Genomic DNA, 11,529 nt, shown 5'->3' with positions numbered 1-11,529 from the left:
TATCCAGTAATTACATTATTATGGGTGGACAGATACAGCAGTTAGAGGAAGGGGCAGTGGCGGCCCTGGTGAAAGCAATGGGAGAACTCTGCTGGGATGAAGGGGTTCCCCTAGTAATACAGACGCCTCTCATCCATAGGGCTTTCATATGGTGGAAAGTGCGATATCGGGCCGTGACTTCACAACCGTGCCGGAACCTTCACCCGGAGGTTCCTTCACAGATCCGGCTCAAAAAATCAGAAGAAACGGCGCTGCGAAACCGAACAGACCCTATTATAGTCAGTTTTGTCATACGACGGATCAGTTCGGCCGCGAGGATTCCCCTTTCCTGCTCCTCGAACGGAAAACGGAACTCCAAATGCGGATGTGAAAGTAGCCTAACCAAAATGTCTACTATCTGTTCACTAACTAGGGAATGGAAGTGAACAGAGTTATTTAGGCGGCTTTCACACCTGCAACGGGGGTTACGTTTTCCCGTTCCATTCCGGTAGCAGGGAAGGGGAATCCCCTGGCTGAACAGATCCATCTTACGACAGAAACAAACAGCGCCGAATGGACCTACTGACTATAATGGGGTCTGTTTGGTTTCCGCTTAGCTGCCCGGCGTTGTACCGGAAGAAAAAGTGCTCAGCGCAGCATTATTTCTAACGGTATTTTGTGCCGCCCCTAGAAGGATCCTCCGAACTGAGGTTCCAGCGCAGATGTGAGAGCGGTCTTACCATGGCAATTATAGGTATAATCCAGGTTAAGGCCCAATAGGTGAAGAAAGTCGAGCTCGAAGATCTATTTGGCCTCTAGGAGCCTAAGTCTCTTCTCTCTATTGCCACCACGTTGACTTACTGATACCGCATCAATGATCTGATAACGCAATTGGCTCACATTATGGTGCTGTTCATTAAAATGTTTCGCCACTGGGACGTTCATCTTACCAGTACGTATTGTACTTTTATGTTTCGAGATTCGACTCCTGCACTCAAGAGTCGTTTCTCCAACATATAGTAGCCCACAGGGGCAAGTGATAACGTAGTTCACAAATGACGTATTACAGAAGTATCTCCCCTTGATGTTATACCTCCTGCTGTGCGGGGATGTGTAAACGTATTGCCAAGTACCATATTGTTGCAACTAGCGCAATTAAGGCAGGGGAAGTTGCCTGTTTTCAAAGGAGCAAGTGTTGTCTGTCTTACTCTACTCTCAGGTTCACGGGTGGTACGGACCAATCTATCCCTGAGGTTAGAACCTCGTCGATAGGCAAAAATGGGGGGAGATTTAAACTCAGGAATCGTGTTATAGCATCTTGCCAATATAATGGCCAATGGCGTTTGATTACTTGGCCAACTTGACCACTCATGGGACCAAAAGACGACACGAATGGAATGCGTGTCAACGTACTTTGTTTAACTTTTGGGACCAGGAGAGATTCACGTTCAACTTGATGTATTTTCTCACATAACTTTGTGGTCAACTGCTCAGGGTATCCGCGCATCCAGAATTTGGAACACATTTGCGCCAATCGCTGATCTATATGTTCATTACTTACAATGCGTCGGACCCTGAGCACTTGACTCCAAGGCAAGGAGTCTCTCATCCTTGGAGGATGGAAGCTGTCATATGCCAACAGGTTATTCCTATCAGTAGTCTTGGTAAACATATCAGAACGTAAACATCCCTCATGCTTGTAAACCAAAACATTGAGGAATTGGACAGCTTCCGTGGAATTTGTTAATGTGAAATTCAAGTTAGGGATCATATTATTGAGTTCCTCATGGAACTGAACTAGTTCTTGTTGGTTTCCGTCCTAAATGACAAAAACGTCATCTATATAACGTATCCACATCTTCATTTTATGCCAAAGTTGTAAGGCATGAATGTGGGACTCCTCAACGTACGCCATAAACAAATTGGCATACGTTGGGGCCACATTCGTGCCCATTGCGGTCCCTCGGCGTTGCCTAAAATAGGAGTCTCCGTATAAGAAGAAATTACTATTAAGGACCATCTCCAACAAAGTAGGTAGGAATGTAATTTTTCTATTACTGTAGTCGGAGCGTGACAAATGGTAATTGACCGCTTCAAGATCCCTTTCGTGTTGGATGTTGGTATACAACGACGTAACGTCGAATGAACCAAGAATAGACGTTTCCGATACCTCGACCTCCTGGATCTTGAGTAAGAAGTCGGAGGTATCGCGCACATACGATGCTGTTGATACAACAAATTCTCTTACCCTGTCAAGAAACCGTGAGATATTATTCCTTAATGAGCCCCTGCCAGACACAATGGGTCGTCCAGGCGGATATCTCAAATTTTTGTGTATCTTTGGTAATGTGTACATGATGGGCACAACCAGGAAAGGCACATGTAAAAAAGTTTTCAATTTGAGATCAATGATGCCCGCCAAATACGCATCCTCCAAAAATAGAGATAATTCTCCCTGATATTCCACAGTAGGATCTACATCCAGGGGCTCATATGTTTCAACATCTGACAACTGTGTCAATAACTCTTCATGGTAATATGATGCGTCCATCACCACCATGGCCCCGCCCTTGTCGGCGGGCCTGATGGCGATGGACGCATCGCCCCTCTAAGTCTTGATAGCCAATGTTTCCTGTTTGGACAAATTATGTTTGACAGAGTGCCTATATTCCTGTTTTCTCACCGTACATACTTCATTAGACACAATGTCAGCAAAAGTCTCAACATCATGACAGGTACCTGGCGTTTGAAATGTGCTTCGATTGCGTAAGCCCAACCGGTCCGCAGTAAAGTCAGTTCCATCCAAGACCGATCTATTAGTAGTTTGGTCCTGAGAAGCAGAAAAATAGACTTTTAATTTCAAAGATCTGTAGAATCTGCGGAGGTCAAGGTCATACTTAAACCAGTCAGTTTGTGGAGTGGAACCAAAAGATAGTCCTCGTGATAGAACTTGTGTCTCAACTGTAGTCAAAGTTCTATTTGATATATAAGTTATATCCTTTGTGTGTAATTCCTGTTTTTTGATTTTTATGTTACTTTTAATATTCTGCCTGCTTGTTTTTATTTGCAGGTCCGCGGGATGAAAAAGGGATCCGTTATGGTGGCATCCATTTTTTCCAATTTTTTTTCCGTCTTTTTGTGATAATAATAGTGTATTTTTGCTGCTCAAAATTACATGTTGTTTTGAGACTTAAAATATATACATATAAAAATATACACATGTTTATTGTTTTTTTAAGATAGTGGTTGCCTTTAAAGGGGTTGTCCCGCGAAACAAAGTTGGGGTTATACACTTCTGTATGGCCATATTAATGCACTTTGTAATATACATTGTGCATTAAATATGAGCCATACAGAAGTTATTCACTTACCTGTTCCGTTGCTGGCGTCCCCGTCTCCATGGTGCCGTCTAATTTTCAGCGTCCAATCGCCGGATTAGACGCGCTTGCGCAGTCCGGTCTTCTCCGTGTTGAATGGGGCTGCTCGTGCTGGAGAGCTGCTCCTCGTAGCTCCGCCCCATCACGTGTGCCGATTCCAGCCAATCAGGAGGCTGGAATCGGCAATGGACCGCACAGAAGACCTGCGGTCCACCGAGGGTGAAGATCCCGGCGGCCATCTTCGCAAGGTAGCTAAGAAGTCACCGGAGCGCGGGGATTCGGGTAAGTACTATCCGTTTTTTTTTTCAACACATGCATCGGGTTTGTCTCGCGCCGAACGGGGGGGGCTATTGAAAAAAAAAAAAAACCCGTTTCGGCGCGGGACAACCCCTTTAAGTAACAATACCCCAAAAAAGAGTAATTTTCTGAGTACAAAGAATGTAGTCTCTTTTTGATTGATTACGAACTTATGCGTGATTGGTCTATTGAGCGTAGCTAATACCTATCTTAATATATAATGCGGAGCTCTATTGAAGCATATATGTACCACTACATGAGGTGGTGGATACTGTGAGTGGGTTGATGCATAGGTGCATATATATACTATTGCCCCTAAATACAAACTGCACTACTCGTTATTAGGAGGTGCGTCTGCGTCCCCTTGGTAACGGGGATGCTCTGGATGACGTACTAGGTCGGCTGCACATGCGCAGTTAAAATGAGAAATCTCTGTTGGGATAGGCATTTCCTAAAACGCCTTGTACGACATGCCGTGATGATATTATGCGCTGTACATGCGCAGTTGTAATGAGAGGGCATTGGGCACGTTCTGACGTAGTTACGTCTGGGCTGCGCATGCGCAGTAGTGTGTTTGGACGCCGGGGATCTTGTTAGACTCGGGGTGCCGCCATGCCATTCCCTGCACATTTTAGCGGGCCTAGCTGGTAAGTGCTAATTGCACATGTGTTTTTAATTTGATGTATTATTGTCCTGTTATGTGATTGGTAGTTAAGTGTTATTTGGGGGGGGGGGGGGATTGAAGCATTAGCTTGACAAAGACCCGATTGTAGGGTCGATACGTGGCTGCTTGCTTCATCCCTGATGTCTTTGGATTAATAAAGAAGAAATTTTACAAGTGGATGTTGCCCTGCCGATTCTTTTTTCTACACCTATGATCAACTGTGGACCCTAGGAGTCGGGTCCCATTTTGGGCTGTGCATGGTACCTCGCACCAGTGGTGTGATAACCGTTTTGAGTGCTGCTGCCATCTTCTCTATTATTGCTTACCATGGCAATTAGTCATTTCACCTTTTACCGTTAAAATGGTTTGTCGCTGACTACACCCCAGGCTCTATAGTATTTTGTACTTAGTCCCTAATAATGAGGGCGTCGTTCCATAACATGATAGCCCTGAGCTCTCTGGCTGTGATACCACTACATAGTCGGGGCACATAGTAAACCCATGCCACGGCACCTTCATGTGCTCCCAAAATTACTGTGATGTAAGGCTCTCCCCACAGTATCCTACTTCAGTCCGTAACAGCAAGCAGTGGATCTTTACTAACTATTCCAAGTCTTTTAGTCTGCTACCCAACAAGTCTGTTGTCTACTAGCTGAGTCTCTAATAGTTTGCACACCTAGTATGGGAGTTGAGGCCAGCCTCACTTACAATTTGTTGAATGGGAATTGTCGCTACCAGCAGCCCAGGCTGGTCCAATATCGGGAGGATGACTCTACTACAGTTCGCTTGGATGCCATTTGCAGTTGGGGACATAATAACCTTGTCACAAAATTTTTGAAAATCTCTATCAAGAGCCTTAAACTTTTGGTTTGTGGCCAGAAAAAATGATTTATTAAAAAAATTCCTATTACGCAATCAAACTTGTGATTTTTCCTTATTCTTGTTTTGCATAACATCAGTAAACCAAATGCAAATCAAGAAACACTTAGTCAGAAATAACACTAGGTAACATATTTTTTCCTTGTTCCCAAGAATGTAAGGCTAGTTTTGCATTGCCTAGGTCACATGGTCCGGGTAATGTGCTCTTATTGACTCATAACCGGAGGTTGGAGTACATCTGTAAATACAGGAGGCTAACCGGTGCTGCCATTGTGTTAATAGCCGCCGCCGGTTGTCCGCTTGTCTTCTATTCTATAATATACCTTAATCCCTTCCCATTGTATGACTTGTATATCAGCCATGGGCGGGGTTTACTTCTGCTCTATGGTTGATATTTACGTCATAGAGATCGCACTGGTACTGTCACTGTATCCAGATGATCATTAGTAGGAGTTGGAAGATAGATGTGAGGGAGATGAACAAGTAGAGTTTCATGGAGGAAAAAACAATAATAAAATCCTCATAAGGGTTTTCTGTAGGCCATTAAACATAACAGAAGCCACTGAAAATCTATTGCTGAGCCACTAAAAATCTATTACTGGGGGCTCATTCACACGAGCGTATATCATCCGCCCTTTTCACGGCTGGACGATATATGCTACGATGTGAGGAGTAAAAACTCGTGAACGGGCACACAAATCTAACGTTTGTGCGCCCGGGCAGACGACATGGGCGCATATACACCGAGGCTGCCATGCCTTCCCCTTTCCTCCCCCTCGCTGGCTCAGCTCCTCTCTCCTTCCCATTGGCTGATTGCAATGGGAGGGGGCGGGATGGGGGTGGAACTAAGCACTGCCCCGTCCCGCCTCCTCCCATTGCTGGCTGCGGACAAGGGGAGGGGCGGGGTCGGGAGCTTAGCAGCGCCCTGCAGTTGACAGCGTGTTTTAGTGCATCCCCATGATCCGGGGATTATTCCGATTGCCAGATTGGTTAAATGGAGAAATTTAGCTTCTACCTCACTGGGTTGTTTTTGCTTGTTTGCCTTTAGATTAACATTGGGGGATAATAGGCTAAACCGGATGGACATATATCTTTTTTCGGACTTACATACTGTGTTACTATGATTATATTCAATTGTCTGTTCAATCAAGATCGATTTGTAGTCATTCTGTGGATCAGTCTCCTCCATACAGATCTATTGATTACTTCTTCCTAGTTCACTTAAAATCGTGTTAAGCTTTATTTAGACAGGACGAATGTCAGGCAAACGATGCCCGACACTCTTCCTCGCACATACTAGCTCCCCTGCTGCTGTACAGGAGCTATTATCGCTGGCTCACAACGGGGCGGCTGGAAGAGATTTCTCTCCTCGCGCTGCCCCCCCTGTCCATTGACTTAACATAGCGACCGTTCAGAACTGAACAACCGCTATTTACACTCAGTGATCTGCTCATCGTCCATTGTTTATGCAGCATAAACGATGGACGATGAGCTGATCGCTCAGTGTAAATAGCAGCTGTTCAGTATTGAACAGCCGCTATGTTACGTGAATGAAAAGGGTGCAGGGAGAAAAGTCTCCTGCAGCTGCCAAGCCCCACTGCGGGCCGCTCTGTGATCGAGCCAGCACTACTAGCTCCCATGCAACAGCACGAGAGCGAGGACACACGGGGACGAGTGTTGGGCATCATTTGTCCGACATTCGTCCCGTCTAAATGGAGCTTAAGTGTCAGATTCGATGGGATACTGGTACATTATGCCTCCACCGGAAGCTATGGGTTGACAGGGCTTCAGTGGAGGTAACACCCCGACCACGCCTCTAACTGCCGATTGGCTGCAGGTCTGTGCTGTCTCGTCCCCACAGTTACTTGCCGGACATCGCCCATCCATCAGAGGGAGGCAGCCGGGAAAACATCCGTCAGAGGGGAGGCAGCTGGGGAAAGGGAGGCAGCTGGGGAGACTGACCACGGGGCCGTGAGCAGACACATGCCAGGGCACCACCCACTGTCACAGCCGGGGCCCGTTAGCGGAGATAAGAAGGCGCCGGGGAGGACGACAGTTACACCTGAGTTGGAAGGCCACCGGCGCTGAGAATCACAGCGGAGTGGTCGAAAAACAGCAGCGGGCATGGCAGGGGTACTGACAGCAGCGGGGTCAGCAGAGAGATGAGAGGCGAGACACTGAGAGCAGTAGCTTTAGGACACTGACAGTGGGTTCCGGAGCAGGGATGGGAGGCAAGAGCTGAAAGGCCGGCGGCAAAACTCACAGCAGAGCTGTTCAAACAGTGACTGCAGCAGTGTGGTCACGGAAGCCTGACAGCAGTGGGGTCGCCAGGGGTGATGAGAGCCTAAACCGAAAGAAGAGGGGTCGGCAGGGGAGATGGGAGGTGACACACTGAGAGCAGCAGCCTCGGTACACTGACAGTGGGTTCTGGAGCGGGGATGGGAGCCAATCAGGACCTGTCAGCATCACCTGGCCGTCCCCTGTATCTCAAGCTGGCTAACCCATGTCTCCACCTATTCTTCCAGTGGAGACATAATGCACCATTCGATAGTATCAAGACAACGATTTCTTGGGTCGCTTTTCCTCCTACTCTTACTGATCATCCCCAGCATTACTGCCTTCTCAAGTGAATTGCTGGGAGTGATATGACCGAAGTAGGATAGTTTCTGCTCGGTGATCTTGGCTTCTAGCAAAGTTTTGGGCTTGATACAATCCAGGACTTCTGTATTGATGATTCTCACTGTCCACGGGATGCGTAACAAGTCTCCCAAGTGATTACAATTCTAGCTAATTCTGACACTGTCCAATCAGTCAGACTGTGTAGGGCTCCACCCTAATGACAGGAGGAGTGGTACCACAAATTATTCATTCATACAGGAGGAACAACAGAGGACAGACACATCGCTGAGTCTTGACAGTCTCCCTTTTGGGCAGTTCATTCATGGAGATCTGGTACGGGAATGTTATATTCTAATGAACTGACTTTTTTCTCTGCTTTTGTTAACTATAATGTGTATTTTCCCAAAATGTAAAAAAAAGTGACAGTTTGAGTGACGCGTCAGGAACGTTTCCTTGTCATTGTCTTACCATTTTTGTGATAACATATGCTGCTGTAGATGTCACTTTTTGCACTTGGGAAATAATGATTTTTTAGAACATGACAGCGTAGCGGCAGCTATGGGGATTTTATACGATTTTAGTGGACTTGTTCCAAACATTTATTCCCTGTTCAGCACATACCTTAAGAAATTTCTGAGCAGATGGCATCAGCTTAGCACATGCAAAACACCTAAATTTTGTGCTTGGCAGCTAATTCAATCTGAGTGATTTAGGCATGTCATGTCCAGAATGAAGGTGTAGACACACTTCACAGAGATGAGGAAGAACTGGTTTAAAGGGTTTGTGCAAGTTATAAAAAAAAAACTTGCAGAGAATGTTATAAAATAATAAAAGCTATATTTAACGGATGAAGACCCATTGTTCCAGTGTAGTAGTGTATTAGAGAAATATGGTGATATTCAAGTTCCCTTCTGGGAAAAAAACAAAAAAGTATAAAAAATATTAAAGAGGGGAAAGGTGGGGTTTTGACATTTTTATTACTTTTTTTTCCTATTTTTTTTAATACTTTTTTGCTTCTTTGTTTATTTGTTAGCGTGTCTGCTAAACTCTCACCTCCTTCCCTCATCTTCTCCGCCCCTTGCCAGCTGTTTGCAATGGGCGGGGTGGGAGCTATTTGCTAAGCTCTTGCCCCATTCGACCCCCTTCCATTGCTGGCAGCCGACAAGGGGCGGGAGCTTAGCACACAAGCTACTGCCCTTTCCCGCCCCCTTACCTTGTCGAGAGCCATCGAGGGGGTGGAAAGGGGGAGGTAGTTTAGCAAAGCTGTCTTCCCCCGCCCAACGTAATTCCGGGCGTATATGCACCGGATCCGGACCATCTGAACAGGCGCACAAACGGCAGATTTTTGCGCCTATTCACACGATTTTTGCTCGCGCTGTGTCAGTGACACGGTAAACTGAAAATGTGAAAGAGCCCTTAAAGAGTACAACTCATCCTGCAAACAAATACCTCTTAGGCCTAATTGACACGAGCGGATTTCCACCGCGTATTCCGCGGCGAAAATCCGCGGCCTTGGCCCGCAGCTATTAGGTTCTATTGAACCTAATAAGGCAATGCTCATGGTGCGGAATTCCATCCCATGAAAGCACCCGCAATCACCCGCGGCATGTTGTATTTGCCGCGGGCATACGCGCGGACGGCTTCCATTGCAGTAAATGGAAGCCGTCCATCACGCTATCTTCTGCTGTAGCACAGGGGATGATAGCGTGAAACTGCTTCACCACCAGCGCGTCATGTGACGCTGTGGGCGTGTCATATGATGTGACTGGCGCATCACATGACACTGCCGGCGCGTCATGCGCTCTACTGCGCATGCGCGCCAGTGCGTCATGCGGGACGTCGGGCGGCGGATCCAGAGGTAAGTATGGGGTCTCTCTGGGGGCGCCGTGACGGACTCCGCTGCTTAATTCCGCTTGCAGAGCCGTCACGGCTGTGGGCACTAGGCCTTACACAGCACTGTTGACAAAAAAGAAATGTATTAGGGAACTTGGAATGGAGCAATAAACAAAAAATAAATATTATTTTTTTAAGTGTGAAAAAGTTTCAAAACAAACAAACAAAACTATATCACATTTGGTGCTGACATAATTCTATTGGCCTACAAAATTAATTTAACATATCATTTATACTGCCGTGAACGCCGTTAAAAATAAAAATATGCCAGAATTGCAGATTTTGTTAATCTTGCTTCTATAAAAACATAGACTAAAAAGCAATCAAAATGTTATATGTTCCCAAAAATTAGATAAATGAGGATTAAAGCTCATCCTGCAAAAAGCAAGCCCTTATAGACCTCCGCCGATGGAAAAATAAAAATCCCATGGCTTTTGGAATGCGGCAGCACAAAACCACATCTTTTTTTTTTAAGTGCTTTTTGTGAACAAAAATAGCAAAACATATAAAAGCTGTATAAACTTGGTATCACCACAATTGTGCCGTCCCAGAGAAGAATGTTATCTCATTATTTGTTCTGCATGCTGAATGCAGGAAAAATGAAATCCAAAAAAAAATAAATTAATAAATATATGTATCCAAAAGTGAAGCCATGTAACTTGTCCCGTAAAAAAACAAAGGAGTTAATTGGCTTATGATCAAGGTTTTCTAAAAATGTATGTTGACATCATAAAGGAAAGTCCTCTGCTCAGGACCCCATCAATTAGTCGCAGCAGAGAACCTCTGCAAACAGGGTCTCCTGCTCTACAGGACTTGCACAACCATTTGAATGGGCCATCATGTAATACCCCATTTCTCCTCCAGTGGCCACTGCAGGAAATATGTGCAGCTGCCAGCTTCCTTTGGTAATAACAGCTGATCTCCGGTGGTTTCAGCTGACCACCTGCGATCAGATGATGTTATCAACCGAAACTTTTGATTTTACTGGGCAACTTCTTGAAAAATCACAGACAGCCAACACATCTTAAACTGTAGTGAATGATAAAGATTATAAATGATATGTTTTATAGGTCAAATGATGATAATTGCAGTCATAATAACCTTCTCAAGTACCGCCTCAAAAAAATTCACGAATACACCTACAGTAACATTTTTCATGGACACTGTGGAAAAAGTCTTAGGCTAATTTCCCATGGGCGAGTGCGATATCGGGACGTGAAATCACAACGCACAAATCTTGTGTGATTTTCTGAGCCGTTTGAAAGCGGGCTTAGCAAGAGCTCACCATGCTATAGCGCCTATCATCAGTTTTAGGCTAATCTCACACGGTCTGATAACACGCTCGAGAATGTGTGATGTACCCGTGGATGCAAGGCGTTTTTGTGTCAGAAACACCTCCCATCATTTTAGGAAAGTGTTTCTGATTGTTTTCAATCCCATTGTTTTTCACATCCCACTTGCAAGCACTTCGCACAACGTGCAAGGTTTTTTCCAGCACCATTGAAAACAATGGGCGAGGCATTTTGAGGGAACGCCCAAAGATAGAACTAGCCCCTTTTAAAAGAATGGGGTTCATATTCATGTGAGGTTTGTGTGTCTCACAATGTACAAATCTTGCTGAATTTTCTCGGGCTGTGTGAAAGCGGCTTTAGCCAAGCAGTATTTGAGGTGCCTCGAACAGCTGTTAGTGATCGGCTACATCAAGGATCACAAAGTGGGAATGTCTAGCACATCCAATTGAAAATAAACTCCATTTCTTTATTTCAGCATATTAAGACCAGTACAATGAGGCGACCATAATTCCGGTGACACACACTTACA

This window comes from Eleutherodactylus coqui, chromosome 8 (genome assembly GCF_035609145.1).
Source record: "Eleutherodactylus coqui strain aEleCoq1 chromosome 8, aEleCoq1.hap1, whole genome shotgun sequence".
Classification (NCBI taxonomy): Eukaryota; Metazoa; Chordata; class Amphibia; order Anura; family Eleutherodactylidae; genus Eleutherodactylus; species Eleutherodactylus coqui.
Note: the sequence above shows the minus strand (reverse complement) of the source record.